Source organism: Dermacentor andersoni, chromosome 11, assembly GCF_023375885.2.
Source record: "Dermacentor andersoni chromosome 11, qqDerAnde1_hic_scaffold, whole genome shotgun sequence".
Classification (NCBI taxonomy): Eukaryota; Metazoa; Arthropoda; class Arachnida; order Ixodida; family Ixodidae; genus Dermacentor; species Dermacentor andersoni.
Window position 1 is genome coordinate 111,777,833 of NC_092824.1, and position 19,490 is coordinate 111,797,322.

At 44.7% G+C, this 19,490-nt stretch overlaps 1 protein-coding gene and 1 long non-coding RNA gene across 3 annotated transcripts in view; one reads left to right on the forward strand and one right to left on the reverse strand.

Moving 5' to 3' along the window:
* Positions 1-19,490, forward strand: part of LOC129386937 (uncharacterized) — a 428,157-nt gene that overhangs the window by 158,064 nt on the left and 250,603 nt on the right. The window lies entirely within an intron of this gene.
* Positions 1-19,490, reverse strand: part of LOC126539488 (pyrokinin-1 receptor-like) — a 206,992-nt gene that overhangs the window by 147,523 nt on the left and 39,979 nt on the right. The window lies entirely within an intron of this gene.

Below are 19,490 nucleotides of genomic sequence, written 5' to 3' on the forward strand. Positions count from 1 at the left end.
GGTCACTGTCCACGAGAACATTCCGAAGAACCTCGAGAGCTAATCGCTGTTTCCTGGGGCATGGCCAGTGCCCAAGCACTTTTTGGACAGAGAAAGGGCGCCCATTTAAACTGTTCAAACTGTTCTAGCGGCTCGTCACGTAGTGGGTATTTAATGTGGTAGTGCTCAACAAGCTTTCGCTGGGGCCTCGTGGCCAACTACTTCTGACGCATCACTGCGAAAGCTCAGGTCTCTACCGCAAACTTAGGCGCACTGTGTTGTAGAGAACAGGCATGGTCGTGCGGAGGCCGGGAAAAAAGCGTCAGAGGGCGCTTATATTAGAAGATGATATATATATATATATATATATATATATATATATATATATATATATATATATATATATATATATATATATATATATATATATATATATATATATAGAGAGAGAGAGAGAGCGAGAGAGAGAGAGAGAGAGAGAGAGAGAGAGAGAGAGAGAGAGAGAGAGAGAGAGAGAGAGAGAGAGAGAGAGAGAGAGAGAGAGAGAGAGAGAGAGAGAGAGAGAGAGAGGACGCGCAGCAAGCCGTAGGCTTACAACGAAGGTGGGAGTACCACCCGGGAAGCGGTCTTCCTCCCTGACATTTATTCTTTTAGTCCACCCGTTCGCCGCCTAGAAATAGAACCTCGTCGTGCTTACACCCTCCTTCGCGCGTCCAGGGGCCAAGAGGAATAGATACGCAAACGCCTGAGACATGTTTGTATTTTTTTAAAGGAATCTTCTCTACGTTTATAACCTCGCTCTTGTGTTTCTCACAAACTAACGCTCGACTGACCTCGCCTCCCCTTAGCCTTCTTACCTGCGTTTCTCCTCGCAATTTCATTTATGTCGCGGTGCGGCGAGCTGTGACAGCGCAACCAAGCGTGCTTCTCTAGTACTAAGACGAATAACAGATTTGCATTTAAATGAGTGACTTGGCCACATTGTACCCGCCGTGGTTGCTCAGTGGCTATGGTGTTGGGCTGCTGAGCACGAAGTCGCGGGATCGAATCTCGACCACAGCGGCCGCATTTCGATGGGGGCGAAATGCGAAAACACCCGTGTGCTTAGATTTAGGTGCACGTTAAAAAGCCCCGGGTGGTCGAAATTTCCGGAGTCCTCCACTACGGCGTGCCTCATAATCAGAAAGTGGTTTTGGCACGTAAAACCCCATAATTTAATTTTTAATTTTTGGCCACATTGTGGGGAGTGGTGCTGGTTGTGAGCCGTTTGGCACTACGATTGTTATTGTTTCGGTGCTTTTATGAATTTTCATCCAAATAGGTACGTAAACGCAAGTCGAATGTTGTGGTTGTCGGCTGCTATATTGTGTCTTGTGGCACAGGGTCCCGGGTTCGATTCTGACCGCGGCGGCCACATTCTAATAAAAGCGGACTGCAAAAAGAAAAAAAAAGGAAAGAAAAAAACTCGTGTACTGTGCAGCGGGTGAACGTTAAAGAACCCCGGGTGGTCGAAAATTAATCCGAAGTTCTTCACTACGGTGTGCAGTTTAGGGGCCTCAAAGTGACAATTTATTTATTCATTGTATGCTGTCGTCGGTATAGTTCTAGCTGTCTCCCGAAATCAAATAATGCTCCCTCCGGCATTTCCGATTGTTAGGTAGCTTTAACCAGCCCAAAACATATTGCTTTCAACCTTTATATCTGAGTTTTCGCTCCTTCGACAGTCAACGACATTTCTTTTGTCATATCCTCAGCCCACTGAACGAAGCCATGGTCCACTTAGAAAAAGAATTGAGATTGAGAACGTAGTCACTGTCGTTCACTTGCGGAGGTATACGTAAATATAGGAGATAAGTGCGTTAGTTTTTGAATGAGCCAATGGAGAGGACGTACAGTGTTCAGCAATTGAAACGCCATACTCGGGCAACATGGCGGCCGGCTCTTTTTTGTGCCACCGGTGAGCACTGGGTGTTCACAGAGGGGGCGAATGCAGTTGCAGTGCATCGCAAAGGCTCTCGCGTTCCTGCGATATAAAAATGTATTCGGCTCAGTGTACCCATTGTCCACCGTTCGCGCAGAAAGCGCCGGCAGCCACGCGCTCCAAGTATCGCGTTTCAATCGCTGGGTGCTGTACGTCGGTCAAATGACAGGCTGCGCTGAACGTCACGTCACGCAAAGGTAAATGCGTCCCTAACGGTGACTGACCGAAAGCAAGGATCCGGGTCCATGACCTGAAGCGTTTTGTGTGGAGTGCTGCCAGGTTGCCTCTACGATCCTTAAAGCCAACTGCTCTGTGAGACCGCCTGTGAACGTGCTGCGCATGTAGACACGGTCGTGAAAGTATAGATCTGTTCTTAATCTCCTTTATGCATGGTTTTGCCTAGTGCACATCCCCATCTGCTGCCTTTTTGGATTATTAAAGACAGCCATTGCGTGTTGCTTTAAGCAGACTGGACAACCGGGTGTTCACAAATAAAAGATATCGGGACCATGGACTCGACTGTCATCTGCAGAAAAAGCCATAAAAGCGTCAGAGACCGCCTTTGAGTACACTGCGAACGATGTTGTGTGGGCGTGCGCATCACTTTTTCTGCCTCTTTTTTTCTTCCTGCTTCCCAGTCCTGGATGGAAGACCAGGTGCAACTTGTCTGCCCTACATGGCTTTTCTCTCTCTCTCTCTCTCTCTCTCTCTCTCTCTCTCCCCTTCCAGTTCTATCCCCTTCTGAGCTGAATTGATCCCTAAGCCAGCCATACACCCGCTTTGCTTTCTCTGTTTGCTAAGTGCGTAATTTTTGTGCAGCTATACTTGATTTGACGTTATAAGCTCTGCTTCGGTGTTTTATTCTCCTGATGTTAGCAACTACTCGAGGATTTAAAGGCGACACCAAACTACGCAAATCACTTTTGATGGTTGTTTGTTCGCTGCACTTCCTATATTCGCCACTTGATTGAGCCCCCGATTCCTGAGTAATATGGCGTTGCGGCTTTCTTGCTGGTGGTTGTCAGTAAAAATTTTCCTTATTTTTCTCTCTTTGTCGATTTGTAGATGTGTTTTCAAACGAAACAACCAGGAAGACTGCAACATATCTTAGAGTAAGCAGCGTATTGCGACCCACGTAAGAACGAGGCACGTGACCTTGCAATTGAAGTGTTTCCAATGCCTTCGGGAGCCAGGAAATGCGTAACCGCGTGTGAGCGGTGCTTTAGCCTGTCATCTCCACCATGCGTCTACAATAGTGTATACATTTGTGTAGTAAGTAAACTTCTTACTCTTCATGTCACCGTACCAAATCGCCCAACTTTCCATCCTTTTGCATTACATTTCTTCGTGTCTAATCAGAAAGGACATGGTGGTTGCACTAACACCGCAGCGGTGATACGAGTTGCAGACACGACTGGTCCGACGAGTAGGTGGGAGACGTCCTTTTTCAGCGCTGCACTGAACTAGGCAGAATGTTCCGGATTGCTAACCTAACCCACACAAAACACGCACGCGCGAGTAGGACAGGAACGTACACACAGGCGTGTCAGTAATTTCGAACAAACAAAAAAAAGTTCGCGTCCGGTACCAAGGCCGCACTTTTGTCCTCTTCGCAGCGGGTATCAGTGTAAAGCAAACATGTTCCGGCCCTCTGCTCGGCGTCTTGTTTGCGCGACACCAGTAATCCAAGTACCACGTACCAATCTCGTCCGCATCGCAAACCTCAAGAGTGCGTGTAGCGCCCTTATGTTCTCTGGGCACCCGTTACCTCGGCAGCGGTTGTTGTTTGCAGGGTATAAAAGAGGCTGCAAGGATGGAAGCCGGGGAGGAGGACATGTTGAAGCGCGTCCAAATATACGCTCGTGTGAGCCGTGTTCTTTTTTTTTTGAGCGAGCTTGCACACTCAGAGAGAACAGGAGGCGACCTATTATACCGCGGCTGCGACGCGAAGGCGCGCACGCAAGGAACGCAGCGGTGCTTGCGTGCAGTGGCAGCCCGTTGTATAGCTCAGCGTCTCACTCGCTTCCGCCTACCTCTATCCGCATTTCGATCTTTAACCGGCGCGGCGCTATTATTACGAACCCGGGCGTACGTAGATATGCGCGCCGTACCCGACGCTGGCAGTGACACCCGCCAATCTCGAAGCTGCTGTGCTTCCGGCGCCAAAAAAAGCGTGCACGATGCGATGTGGTCTGCGGTTATAGTTTGCGCAATAGAGAAGGCCAGTGCCGTGTAACGTCGGACGTGCTGGTTCCCCAGAATTCGCGGACACTTCCGAACCTCCGAGGAACGTGTCAAAAATGCTCTTCACGGGGACACAGCGGCTGTTGCGTTCTTGCTGCGGCGTACGAGGTCGCGGGCTCGATCCCCGGAAGCACGGATCCGCGTTATGATAAGGGTGGAAAGGATAAGCCGTGATTTCAAGGTGCACGTTAAATCAGCGTGCACGTTCAGGGTGTATACGTTCAATTTCTCCGGTAAGTACAGATTTGAGCTCTGTCACTCGCTTCTGTGAACCGCTATAATTAGAGAAAACGTCACGACCGAGGACACTGCGTTGTCTTCGTATTTCATGATTCACCCTTTTTGACATAATGCGAAAGTTATTTTTATTATGTGCTAACGTTTTGTGGAGCCTTATTAACCATAAAACTCTAATCATCGTTTCCCAGTACGTACACGGAGCACTGCTGAGCCTGTGGCAATAGGCGTGTCGTATTATTTTTTAATAAGGGAGCTTAATGGCTGCATTATTCTCTCTCTGTTGAATGTGGGCTCTAGTGATCGTCCTATACACTCTTCTTAGATGATGCAGACCTTCTCGCATTTACGTCTCCTGTCCTCTTCAAGTATGTATTGCATTGTGTTACACAAACCTGTCGTATGTCTCTTTTGCTCTGTACTCCTGTACGGGTCCTCGCCGTATTAGCAGTATTGCAGATTAGCAGTATTTTTAAATAAATAAATAAATAAATAAATAAATAAATAAATAAATAAATAAATAAATAAATAAATAAATAAGTATGCGCATTCCAAATGCATTCTTTGTCTAGATGCTCTTGTTATTAAAAATTGCTACTTATTTGCTGAAGACTAATAACGTGGTGTTCTTGTGCAAGCAGCGTTACAGCGCTGAAGTAAATAATCCTCACTAGGCTGTCTTTACGTGAGTGCGTACGATAACACGTGGTCTCTATGTTCCTCGTTGTTTGAAAAGTTCAGCAAACCGCCGGCTCGACATATCGCTTACGTATAGAGAAGAAACACGGTCATTCAAAGTCACATGTATATTTGCCATTTTGTCATTAGGACTCCATATTTACTTGGTTAGAATCTGGTCCTGACATAATTTGCAGCTCTCATGACTTCTGTCACGCTGTGGTATGCTTTTTTTTTTTGCGAGCGCTGGTTATGAAAAGGCTGCCATCGAAATACGAAATCTGTCATTGGCGTACCTCGAAATACGCTGTATGTGCGACGCATGTTATTCGTATTTTGCGGAGAACGAAAAATAAATGAGAGAGAGAGAGAGAAAGATAGGGAGAGACAAAAAAATAGAAGTAAAATCATCTGGAGACCCTCTGTTAGCAGAAGACGAGCACTCAAACGCACGTAACGCGATTGAAAGCAGTTAATTCGAGATCAAAATAATTCCCAAAGGCGGAAGCTTTTTATACACGGGATGTCGCAAGAGCTCAGTCTCGTTTGAGATGCGATGCAACGCACGAATTTAGAAATCCAGCTATGCGTGTCATTGAATCCTAGATTAGCAGGGAGCCGTCGGGTGTCGCAGGGGGGAGAACTTCTAATAATGGATTCGCCTTTGATAATTCGCGCAACTAACTCTCCTCTGGGAGTGTTTTCCAGACGGCCCCTCAAGAGTTCTTTGGCACCGCACGAGAGATCCCGCAGAAGGCTGTTTACTTTAGTGGTGCAAGAGTTCCAAATTTGAATATCGGAAGTGTTTGCTCACCTTGTGTCAAGAAACTTGCTTACTTGACTTGTGCTAACGACAGTAGTTAGTCTCTTCATTCGTCAATCTTCTCATTGCTGGCACCCGCTCGCACGCGATGATTCAGCTTTTTTCGTTTTTTACTCTTGCCATTCAAATACATGATTGCTTTTTTTTTATTCCGATGAGGGTGGAATTCACAAACACTCGCTTACCGAGTACAATTTGTGCATTGAAGCATCCCCAAGTTATAATTGTCTTTTTTATTTACATAAAGCCCTTATATCTTCCTCCCATATAGCTCAAACTTCCCCTTAGAACTACTTCTGTTTTTTTAGGTACCTGTGCGTCATCTCCGCTAAATACTTATCTTGGTGTCAGCTCGTTATTAACGTTAACTCGTCCGTTACTCTGCCTCCAGGCACTTGCATTCAAGAGCCCTGGTGAGGCAGTAGTGCTACTCGTAAACTAGCACCAGTCAAGCTTTAAAATCATTGTAATGTTATCATCACCTTATGGCATGCCTTTCATGTTCATGTCACTATGCTTCACCAGCACACCTCACTACACCCATTAGCATACTTATTAACACGTATTACGCACTTTACAGCGACTGAGTTTTATAACCTTTTACAGCCATGTTACCAGTGCTTTAGGTCGGGATGGAGGGGAGGGGCAATAAATGCAGTGAACGAGCTCAGAATCGTGCGAACAGGTTCATTAGCTGGTCATACTCATATATCATACGCCATTTCATGTTCTTGCTTCATTTTGCCACCCTATTGCAAGTATTCTCCTTTCTCAAAATTTTAGTATTCGTCACTTATTCGCTCACCTTATTTTTGAGCCCCTGAGCGCGTATCTCGCTACACTGGCTACCCGTGCCAAGTTCCACTTCCCCGGGGCCCCATGCGACTACGTTTTCAGAATAATTTTTCTTTTCGGGCACCTACCGGCTGGAACGGCTTTCCTCCAGCCAGTTGCCGTCGTCTCTTCCGCATTTACGTTTCTAAACGCTGTAATTGCTTGTTTTTTTGCACCAGGAGGGTTGCGAGTAACTCCCAATTTATTTTTCGGACATGTGAATTGTGCGACCGCCTCTGAACGTTGTAGCGCGTAGTTTCGCGTTACTGTGTCAATTTTCTTTTTTCTTTTCTTCCTCTTCTTCTTCTTTCTCCTTTTATTCCCTTTACCCCTTTCCCCAGCACAGGGTAGCCAGCCGGTACCTACACTGGCTAACCTCCCTGTCTTTCCTCTCCTTTGTCTCCTCTCTCCAATTTATTTTTCGCTTCCCTCACCACTGATGTCAAATTAATCGAAACCTTTCAATTGCGGCGTCTCTAACAGTACCCTCATTGCTGTTGGACATCAAGTCCCATCGTTCGTTCCGTCAGTTCTTGGCGTAGTTTATTCGACATCCGCGATGCTTAAAAAATCGAACGGCAGATATACTCTTCCCTTCACGTGCAGATCACAGGTCAAATCTAATTTTTTTAACCTTCCTGTCTTTCCTTTTGTCTCTGTTTCTCTCTCTAACAACTTTTTTGTTCACCCACGCGCTCGTACACGCACATGTATAAGGCACTGGCTTCTGCCCATTGTAAGTGTGCTGTTCTCACCTTCACGACTACGGCAGCAGGTCGAGTATATGTTGCGCATTTCATAAGAGCTGCGGCTGGTGGTAGTGTTTGTCTGGGGGCACGCAGCGTGCGAGGTTATCTTCAGTTGGAGTCAAGAACAGGCTTGCTTTTTCAGAAACCATGCTAATGAACGCTGCACTGCGATACAAGTTTCCTAATGGTCATGCTTCTAGAAATTTTCCTTACTTTTATAACTCTTATAACGACGTCATATTCGGGCAAGTACATAACCTTTTTTTCCATATTTCCATATGTTCGTCTTTTTGTAATTACGTTACCCTGTACCCGTCGTTCGCCATGTCATCACCATGAACGCTAAACTTTTGTAAGCAGCTAAGAAACGTCTGATATTGGTGTGTGTATCTGAAACTTTGAACTGTTATCACCATGGTTTCCTTTTCTAGATTACTTGCTTGAAACTTTCTTCGAGCAGACCTACAAATTAATAGGAGTAGCCGGCGCCATCCGACAGGCACCGACATCTCCTTTAACACTGCCAGTAAATAAACAGCTATATTTTTGCATGGTAATATCAGCACAGGAGTGTTAAACACTTCGAAAAACGCAATACCTTCGCTTCTTGTAGAAACAGCTTACAGGTTGCGCAAATGCACCTAGACAAAGGCACGAGAGCATAGGCAAACGGGACAGGGCGTTAGACGTATGTGCGCCACTGTCTAGTTTTACGCGTGTTTCCATGATACCTCAGAAAATATACTTCAGGAGGATCTTTCTGCCTTTTTACCTTATTAAATTTTATCATATCAAATGCCCTCAAGTATTTGTCAGAAAAGCTTCTTATGCATGAAGCAGTTAGTCTGCTCGAAGGATTTAGACGACTTAAAGTACGGGGGCGTTGCACGATCGATCGTGCGCATCTAAATGACGAGGGACTGCAGATGCGATTCCAGTTTTTCTTCCATCGTGACGCAGTAGAATGGCTCGTATTTCAGCTTAAGGGTTTGCACAATACGAATTATTACGAGGTCGAAGTGTGCTACAGTCCTGTTGAATTCGGAGCATTAAGAGCATTTCAGGGCAACGCAACTATGAGAGGATGCATTTTGCTTTCGTTGTCTTCATTACGTCCAGTTTTGTCCCATGAATGTTTGTATAACGCTGGCCAGCGTCCACGTGCCCCATTAACTTGCAGAGAAAGAAAAATACATTTAAGAGCACAGTTTATACTCCTTGCGTGATTTCGCGAACGCAGCTTCGCACCGTGCTATTAGCAAGACATGGCGGCCGCGATTACGTGAGTGCACCACATTATTACGCGTACATTGCTTTGCTTTCTCACGGCGGCCGTTTTCTCACGGATTATCACGGTTATCGATTTGTCGCTTGTCGCAAGACGCGCCTGTCCTGCTGTCACGTTTTCTTTTTTTTTTTTACGCACCTTCTCGACGTACCAGTTGCCCGAGATGGCGACCACGATGACGTCAATGCAGGTCATCTGTTAACAACTGAATTTAATCTGTGTGTAGACATCCTGTTGTTGCCACCTAGCTGTGCAAGCTACATTTATCAGTTCCTACCCGGACTTTAACGACATCTTACTTAATTTGATTATTGTTGTTCTCATAAGCAGGAATTACGTGTTAATGTATTTTTTTATCCTTAAAGCAAGCAACACAGCATTGCGTTTTTCGTTCTTTTGATTTTTGTTCGAACGCCGCTCAAGTGGCTACAGCAACAATTTAAATCACTTTCGGACGCACTAAATGCACAAATATAACCTCGATACAGTCACCACATGCTACACGTGTGTGCGGTTTAATACGTTGAACGTGGCAGCTTCCTTGTTTTCGCTTCAACAAAACTACACTGCAAGGTCTCGTGCGACACGTTCCAAACGGAGCGACGTGTGGTCTGTTTGCTTCGCTAATCGGGGGAGATTGTGAGAAGCAGCGAGTGGGTGACGCGTGGGTTCGATTTACAGCAGCCGCCGCAGACAGACCTCCACTCATGCAGAGCTTTGTTTCCATAGAGACGACGCGCGCTACTCTGGGACCATATCATAGTCATCGTCGCCCCAGAGCCCGTCTTTCGCGGCACTACTCTTCTCACGCTTTCGTTCCACCAACGACGAGAGCGGTCCTTCGTCGCGGAGAAGTCGTGCCACCAGTGTCAGCGGCGGCAATACCCAACGAAGCGTCACATCGAGCCTTACTCGTAGCCGCTCACCATCGCCCCTTGCAGGAGCGGTGATCCCCATCACAGACACTGGTACCGCGGACTGACCTCAGCAGCAGATAGCGCGGACGAGCGCAGCCCTCCCCGCCTCACAGCACCTTTCCTGAATTTAGGAATAATACCTGAATTTAGGAATTGGCCACGCTATGCGCACATCTGAACGGCTTGTCTTTACCCGGTGGTGCCGTGTGCTGGTCAGTCTTTCTTCTGTAGAGCTCTATGTAGGCTGTTTTTGAATAAACGTTTATTTCCACACAAATCTAAACTCATCGGACACTCTTTGAAAAGAGTGTAATGCATTGTGCAGTCGTACAGTCCTCAGTTTGCGTCTACGGACAGTCATAAGCGAGACATAGCTCATTAAAGTGCAGCCCGGAAGTCCTTAGTATGTGCGTTGACACCTACGAAAATGCATGGTTGTATAGTGGATCTATTGTCTATGGCGAACAGACAAGCCAAAAAAAGTATTCATAATCAGTTCGTAGACATTATAGAATAACCAATTTATCTTAACAAAACCCTATATATAGGCGGTGTTTGTACGCTCACAAAAATATTTTTTTGACAGAGTATTACAAAACTTCGCGTGTCGAACACATTGCCAGTCCAAACAAATCAACGAACAAGAGACATACAATATAGGTCCGGTCGGGCGACACCGCTCAGTCTCCGTTCGCTGACAATCAGAAATGTAGTGGTTGATTCCTAGTGGCATTGAGAAGTAAAAACTTTGCGAGTTCGACTAGTTGTTATCCAACGCCATAACCTGTAAAAAAATTATATTATGGGGTTTTACGTGCCAAAACCACTTTCCGATTATGAGGCACGCCGTAGTGGAGGACTCCGGAAATTCCGACTACCTGGGGTTCTTTAGCGTGCACCTAAATCTAAGTACACGGGTGTTTTCGCATTTCGCCCCCATCGAAATGCGGCCGCCGTGGCTGGGATTCGGTCCCGCGACCTCGTGCTCAGCAGCCTAACACCATAGCCACTGAGCAACCACGGCGGGTATAACCTGTAACCTTCAGTGTCTTGCACAATATTGCACGCCAAGGAGGCTGTGTAAAAACGAGCGAGCGTACGAATAAGAGATCTGCGTTCATGTTTTTTATCTGCAAGTGTGTGTGTGTTTGTTTTTTTTTTCTTTTTTTTTTTTTTGCAGAGAGAATCTCGAATACTGCGGTCTTTCGAAATCGCCAGAAAATCTGGATGTCTAAGAACAAAATTTGGCCTATCCAACACTAGATGAATAAATAAAAAAAAAATAAAAGAAGAAAGAAAGGAAACGAATACAATAATATCAGAATAAGAAGTAGAAGAAGGAACGGGTGCCTATTTCGCGAAGCATATGCACGAGACAACAACAGCAATTTCGCGAAGCTATCCCACACTTCTTCACTGCATGGTGAAGTAATTCACTTTGCATTGCTTCGATTTTGTTTGCTGTCGCAAAGTTCAAGTGGTAGGCGCGCCTTCACGCTATTGAAGGTTTACGTCATTCGACTTTAATAGCTTCTCCGGCTGCAGTGCCCACAAATGTAAGCTGATAAAGCACGTTTCATCGGGCGATCTCTCACTCCAGCAGTTTGGAAAATTGCGTTACAGTACCACGCCTGTTTGACTTGATTTGTTTCGATGTGGCTTACAGCCTTTTTTTTCGTTGTTCCTGTGTTTACATATGTACGTTTTTTTATTGTTAACTTTATTGTGGTACCGATAACTTCCCACGGATTCCCCAAATTCCGTAAGAAGCTACGCTATCCAGTAAACGTATTGCAATACCCCTCGATGCAACTGATTTTCTGTCTTGGAAGACGTTCTTTTGTCTGCGGTGAAAAAAAAAGAACAGTACCGCTAGACAGAAAATTGGAAATCTCGCTACGAGATGCACTTCAGTCAACCGGAAATGAAATGGGGTTTCAACAGCGGCCGACATGTCGGGCGAAATGCATCACAATATTACTGTGTGCGTGACATCAAAAAAAAAAAAAAACACATAAGCATACAACTAGTTGGACCACATGCCATTGCAAAAGTCAATTTTATTTCAATACAGTTTCATCATCCATTACTCTTTGCATACAAAGACAAGGGAAGGGTGGCGAATACTTGCTATACAGGTTGATCATTCCTAAGTTTTTCGAAATTTAAAAGAAATAACATGTAGCAGATAACACAATTCTAGCCCTTGAGCTGGATTATTCAAAGGCGGACATTACTTGCACGAGAAATTGAAACACATATTCCACTAATTAACAAGCGTTCATTATTAATATTCTGAACTAATTACGTTATGGCACATTTTTCAATTTACGAATTGTAGCCAGCCAGTTTACAAGGTGTATCCAATTAGAATTAATTTTCAGAATGACACCAGTTTAGAAATATGCGCCATCAAATTCGAGGCAGAAATGCACTGTCTTTCCACTTATTTAAAAAGAAAACGCTGTTTTATGCATTGAATCACCAAAGTAACTGGAACAGCCATATATTTTGTCCCACACTTTGGGAAATAATATCTCGAAATTGGTGTCATCCTGGAAACTAATTTCAAGTGGAGAAGTCTTGCAAGCCTACCGGCTGTAATTCGCAAATTGCAATATGCGCCGTAATGAAATGAAATAAAAAGGTAATTAGTCTTTCGTAATTAATTAAATAAGCGTTTCAATTTCTGAGGCTATAACACCCCCTCTTCGAATAATCCTGCTGAAGGACGAGAATTCTGCCATCTGCCACAGGCGATACCTAAAAATGCCATAAAACTTAGAAGTGACCACCCCGCATAGAATATATAAAAATTCGATGTGGCCTAAAGGCAGGAAAAATATCTTCGGTTGCCGTAAGGTTATGATTGAAAAAAACTGTGCACTTCTTAAAAATATCTGTTTAATATGTGGATGATGCATGTGGCCAGAGCACGGCCGCAGCGTCGACATGAGAAACAATATATAGCATACAGAAGTATGTATATTATAGAATGCATAGAGCGTGACGAATACATAGAGCACGAACAAAAGGAGTAGAGTACATTTAGTATCCAATTATTTGCAGTTGGGCGTTTAACTGAAAGGAATTCCTTATTTCCTTGAAATACATGGCGTTAAACAATACTGTAAAAGTACTTGCAAGCCTTACTTCAAGAAGAGAGAAATTTAAATTGTCGTCTTCCCTTTATGGTTGGTTAACCTATAACCACTGCAATAGAATGTGGCACCTGTTAGGGACAGCGTAAAAGAAATCTGCGCTTAAACCGAGACAACATACTCACTCGAGGAGGTAGGTTCACTTGAAAAGACGGTACGTTTAAAAAGTCGATTTCGGTGTAAGCTGGTGCAATCATACAGACATCTCTTGTTACACACTGGCCACTTGACACACTTGACACACACTTGACACACTGGCCACTGGTATACAGAACAGCGCTTTTATTCATTTGTTTTTCATTAGTATATTGTACTTTTTCTATGTCCGTACATCTATACTGACTACTGCTGATATATTTCTACATTCACGTTCGAGCCACGGTCCCTTTATATCCTAGCCGTGCCATCGAGCCAATTAATATTTGTTACGCGAACCGGACAACGCAAGTTCCCGCAATGAAGGCGAACAATTTGATAAGAATGATCATTTGTAAGAGACGACAGGAGTGGTTATTCTGATAGCGTCACACTCTGCTGGCAGCTGGTCCGTGCAATCCGGCGAGAAAATTGAGGGCGCTTCTTTTTTCTTCCGTCAGACCTTAAATATCGATTCCAACGTGCAGATTTGATTCAAACACCTTTTCTTTCGATGTAAATTAAGAAGCCGACGTCATTTTATGATGTACTCGCACGCAGCGATCTCCTCTTCTCGAGATATCTTGGCTGCGAAGGCAAGGTCGACTGGTTTTGAAATACTTACGCAAGCTACTGTCCAAGTAGACATCTACAAGGGCAACTAAATTCGTTGACAGACACTTAGCTACGTCGTTGCCGAGAGGAAAAACGGCACAGATTTTTTACGTGTTTGTTGAGGAATCGAGATTCCAGAGCATTTGGTCGGGGGTTTCACTGCCAAAGTTAAATGGTAGCTGTTTCGGGTGTCCTCTTTGGCCATCTGGTCTCGGCGCCACTTTCGTACTCAATAATTCAGACCCCGCAAACCCACATGCGGCAGGTGAAAGCTAGCAGACTATCAGTTCCGATAGGACGAATCGAAGGGCATTTGAAGATGGCCAATAGTTTTTTTTTTTCCTTTTGAACCATCATCTTCGACTAAATCTGCTTCAGCTTCTGTATGCGCGTAGTAAAGATGCATTTTGCTTTTTTATACTTGTGCGGCGCTCATCGGTTGTTACCTCGAAATTATTTTTCATGGTATGGACAACAAAATGTGAATTGTCATGGGTTTATAACAATATCAAGAGTACTTACGACGAATAATTGTTGCAACGTTTTTACAAATATGACAGTTTAGTTATCATGTGAGATCGGACGTGAGCTACTATATGAGGAAGAAATTACTGCTGATTGATTGTGATGTGAACTGGGTTTAATAAAAGCATAATATATCAATAATATCTAAGAAATATAACTGAGGAAGGAGCGAGTGACTGTCAGAGCAAAATCAAGGAAACGAAACAAGAAAATCGAACTTTATTGATTGATTGAATGATCGATTCATTTATTGGTTTCAATGTCCCAAAACGTCACTGGGACTTTTAAAGATGCCATAATGGATGGCTCTGGATCAATTTTGTTCATCTAGGTTTCATTAGCGTACGCCTAACTCTAAGGACACAAGCGTTTCCGCGTTTATTTCAAGACTGCATAAGCATCAGAAGTGTCTTTATACGTTCAGCCGTAAGGCAAAATCTGCGTAGCTATTGAAAGGTAACTAAGTGATTATATATTTCTTAGAGCAAGTGTGCATAACTCGCTTATGTTGCCTGTCAGGTTATGACTTTATAAAAGCATCCGAGCGTTTCTGCGTTTGTTTTACTGTGTGCAAGATTACATGCTTCGCTATATCGCTGTTATTTTACTCGGAACTGTTTCATTCGATTACCTAATGGTTAACGAAGAACGACGCTATTGCGCGAAAAATTCTGTCTGTTTTCGAAAAAAGAACATGTTTAAAATGAAACCTTCGCCTTGTTTCTACGCCTCTTTCTCCAGATAATTTTAAATGCGTAAGCATTTCTGAAGAATCCGCACGATACACGGCGGTGGCTAGGCCAAGACAGCGTTTATTGCTCTTATGCGTGTTAGTATAGGCGTTGTGCGAGACGGTTAGAGGAGTGTGAGGAGGAGGAACAGCGGCGATAACTGTTGCCGTAAGCTGGCGTGACGTCATTACGATGTAGCAATTTCTGTGCCTTCCCAGTGAGGAAACAAGTCCGCCCGTCCGTCCGTCCGTCCGTCCAACCCGGCGTCATGTAAGACGATCGCTTTCAAGACAGGTTTGCGGCAGCGAGCGAATTTACTTTCGTGCCTCTCGTTTCAACGTAAACTAAGTGGCGAGAACACAGCACACACGAGGCTATCAGCACTAGGCGCACTTGGCGCGCTCTGTCCCCATCGCAGATCGCCCTCAAGATAAGGCCCGCCTGGCCGCGCCATATGCAGCAGCCGCTGGAGTGCGGTTGATAACGCTTGATAATGATTTGCCGCGGATGTATGAGGCGATAAAGAGCGTTACCGGATTATAATGATCGGAACGTCATCAGCGCACTTGGCACCTCCACTTGCAGTATTTTGCTTGCGTCATCAATTCACCTTGCGCCGCCGTCCGCAGCAGTTCGTGTCGCCGCAGCGCTGTCATTTATACTGGCCGGATTTCATAGCATTGGTAATGGCACCGGACTGCGTGGGGATGAGCAAGAGGCACGATGCTTGCGCATAGTTAGACAACTCCCAGAGGACTTTCTGGGTGAGTTTTTTAAGATGCATAAGAATTTCCATTCCTACCCAACGAGGAAGCCTGTATGTCCGTCTGTCACGTAAGACGAATCGCTATAAAGAAATTAATGTACAAAACAAAGTAAATAGAAAGGAGCAACGTCGGCGGTTGTCAGTTTCGAACTGAGATACCAAGCTCAGAAGCCTAGTGTCTTACCCACGGGGCTGAATACCCTGTTTTATTTTGCGTGGTATTCATTACGAATATAATATACTTCCCTAAGGTAAAACAGTCACAGCCCCGTCTACAAGCACAAAACAAACACTTCACAGTTCAATTATTAAAGTAAGCTGTTCTCTAAAAGGGACGCAATAGAATACACTGCACCAACAATACATAGTGCCACCCATATGTGGAGATGCGCCTTTTGACATGCCGTTACTTATATCGTTGCGCAGTTTATGGGAAGCTCGCATGTTAGATCGGAATGCAGAACCAATTGAATATTCGCAGTCACACTTTATTCAGATGATTTCACAACTGAAATACTTTTGTAATCAATGAGACTAGCAACCATACTGATATCCTGGACTAAACATCCACTCTTGCAGAAAGTGAATATATCTCCACCATGTGAATTTGTTGTACGGGCAGTACAAAACATATGTCAAAGGAGGACACTTTCTATGGAGGCTTCGTTGAAATATTTGGTGATGGTGTAAAAAAACCATTTGTAGGACCACATGTTGAGCCCACTTGGAGCATTGTAGACGTCCGGAAGATTCAGACTTCGCGAGAATTTAGTGCCAAGCACACCACATCCCCAATGCGTTTCGGGCGTCGTGGGATGCGCCTTCCGTTAGGGCGTTCCTTCACCGACCAAAACGCAACCGATCTCTGAGGGCTCATGCGCTTCACGTCACACAGTACGGACGGATAAGCAGTCAATCAGTTGATAAGGATGATGAGAAGTGATGAGTGGTTATAAGAGTCTCATCATGGTTGATAATGGTCCGGCGCTGGTGTATAAGGTGCTAAAGAGCCATAAGGGCTAATAATGGTCGGATCAATTTTGATAACGTTAGTAAGCACCGATAAAGTTGATAAAGGTCGGAGCAAGTCCGATAAGGTTGATAAGGGCCGAAAAGATTTGACAAGAGTCGGATCTGGCAGGGTAAGGTTGATAACGACCCAGCCCGGTGGCACAATCGAGTGACGCAATGTTTACGCATACTCAACTCCCAGAGGGGTTCCTGCGGGATTTTTTTTTTTCTTTGAGCAGAAACAATTTATTAGCGAAAGACGGTACTGCGCGCAACAGTCGCCTCTCTTGGGCGACGTTGCTCGTCTTGTTCATTCGTACTCTGGATGACCTTCTTCTATAGCAGCTCCTCTCTTTCTTAAACATACAAGCACTGTTGATCACAAGCCTCTAGCTTCTCTCTTACACCTCCAGGACACTCGGTTTGTTTTATTTCGCACTTTCTCCGCACGCTCTCGAGTGCTCGTCTCTCACCGACACTTGAGCCAAGAACAACGTTTCCTGTTGCTCAACCGTTGGAAGCACTTCATTCCGCCGCGCTTTCCTTCCATCCAAAATAAACATCGCTTGCACCGCTGCAGTTGGCCTCGTACGTTTCACCGTGTTCCTTCACCACGAGTTCTCTCAAAACTCCTGAGCATGCACCTCGAGGCATTGTCAACGCTGTCAAGAGCTTGGTAAAAGTGAATCTGATCAGCTAGAAAGTTGCGGCGAAAAATTGCGCTTGCTTGCCAAATCGAAAGCATTATTGACTTTTCGTAATCCATATGGATTCCTTGTTCACAATGTAGCGTACATAGTGCGTTGTCAGTTTATATGCGTAGCACGTGAGGAAGATAGCGACAATAATATTGGGCATGGTACCAACCGTCCGGTTGATAGTGTTAGGTGTCTGTGTCAGTATTGATTTGAGCAGAATCATATTTGTCACGTTCTTCTCCTTTGCGATAAGTGATGCATTGTCGCAGTTAATGGTGTGATTGCACTTGTACAGGTGCTCCGCCAGTGCGTTGAACAGGTGACGACCCGTTGTCGACGTCAAGTTTGCGCTCTTTAGGTCGTTGAGCGAAATACAGCTTTGTCAGCGTAACGGAAGTCGTAGTATTTGCAGGGCATTCTGTGAACAAGTCCTGGGAAGTTGTCCTCTGCCAAGCGGTCCTTCACGTTCATGATCTTGTCGCGGATCACGACGCGCAACACGCAAGTCATAGTATGACGTGCGCAACACGCAAGTCATACTTCGAAAAAAAAAAATTGATAACCTCGGGACAATGCTTCACTGATGTGGGGCACGTACGGGACGCTGACGCGTTTCGGGTAAACCCTTAGAGTTTCGTACAATTACTAGCAGGAACTGTGGTGCTAGTTACCGAAGCTGCAAGCGGGGTGAATTAGTCAGCATGGGGATCATGGTTAGTACAAGAATTTACCTTAACTTGGTCCATCTGGCTTTAAAGGGCTTCGTGACAGCAAAGGGATCATCTTCAAGAAAGTACTGCGTTATAAATAACTGAATAAACATTATTCAAATTGTTCGACAGCACACTTTGAACGCAGGGCTTGTAGCGCAAAACAATTATGCCACGGACGCATGAACAAGCGGAACCACTGTAATTAGCAGCGAGCATGCGTGTTCGCAGGGCCCTATTGCCTTCTACATTTAACAAAAGTACAGATTGCTTTGAAATTTGGGCCAATGAAGGCAGATAAAGCGTAATAAACGAAGCCACAAGAACCTCTGAGTGCACAACCACGAATATCAGACAAATGCGTGTACTAACCATCATTCACATGGTGGCAGAAGGATCGCAGCGCCAAAGGTACCTCCAGTGATTATTTTAGGGAACTCTATGGGTAAACCCTCTTGTGTTTCGGCTTAGAGTTCAGCTCGCCTTGTTATCGTACAGGGCGATGCGTTTGCGGAAGCATCTTGCATACATAATATTCAAGCGTGAATATTCAACGTTTTAATTAATCCTGTGCATAATTGTGCCCACGATTTTGAAAATATGCCGAGTGATGAGTGAATTCAACTTGTGGGGACATTTGCGAATGACTTATTCAAAATTTGTGCTTCATTATTGCTTGAAATAGCTCCAAGGTTAGCATGTTCGTTCGGCAATAACTTGCGAATGTGGTATACTTTCATCACCATTTTTCAATAACTTCCAAGCCAAGGTTATTTGGCAGTTCGGTAGTCCGAACTGTGGAAGGGAACCCTGAAACCCTTTTGCCCTTGCTTGTTCTCACGCTGTATTAACACAGACATTTACGCTTTGAAACCTCTGTGTGCGTGATTTTGTTTATTTCTTGCTTCTTGCACACTGAGATGTCGTGGGAAGAACTTATTAATGCAGGTGTTTGTAAAAAGGGGGGAGATGGAGGGCTGTTTGAAAAGTTGGTTGCTGTTAACGTTGCAGAGTTATAAAGAACGTCATCAAGGTGACAGAAGTGAGAAAGTTGTGAAAGCACACCAGTGTTCGACAAACAATATGATCGGCCTATTTAGGAGGATATAGCTTATTTTCTTTCGGGGGGGGGGGGGGCCTTCGTTTGGAAAACGACAAGATAAAATAAGAACGAGCCAATTAATTTTGTGGGATGTTTAATGAGGCAGTTGTGCTCAGCGGCGGCAGGGTATTGTGCACACTAAATTACGATCTCTCTAAAAATCTGTTTTTCTGCTTTCACATCATTTTCTAATTGTAGCATCGACACAAACACGGCGGGGTATTACAAAGTCATATTCGGGCTTTATATATCTGTTTAAAGCATGAAAAAAAAGTTCACTCATATTCCCACTGACAAGAAATCCTC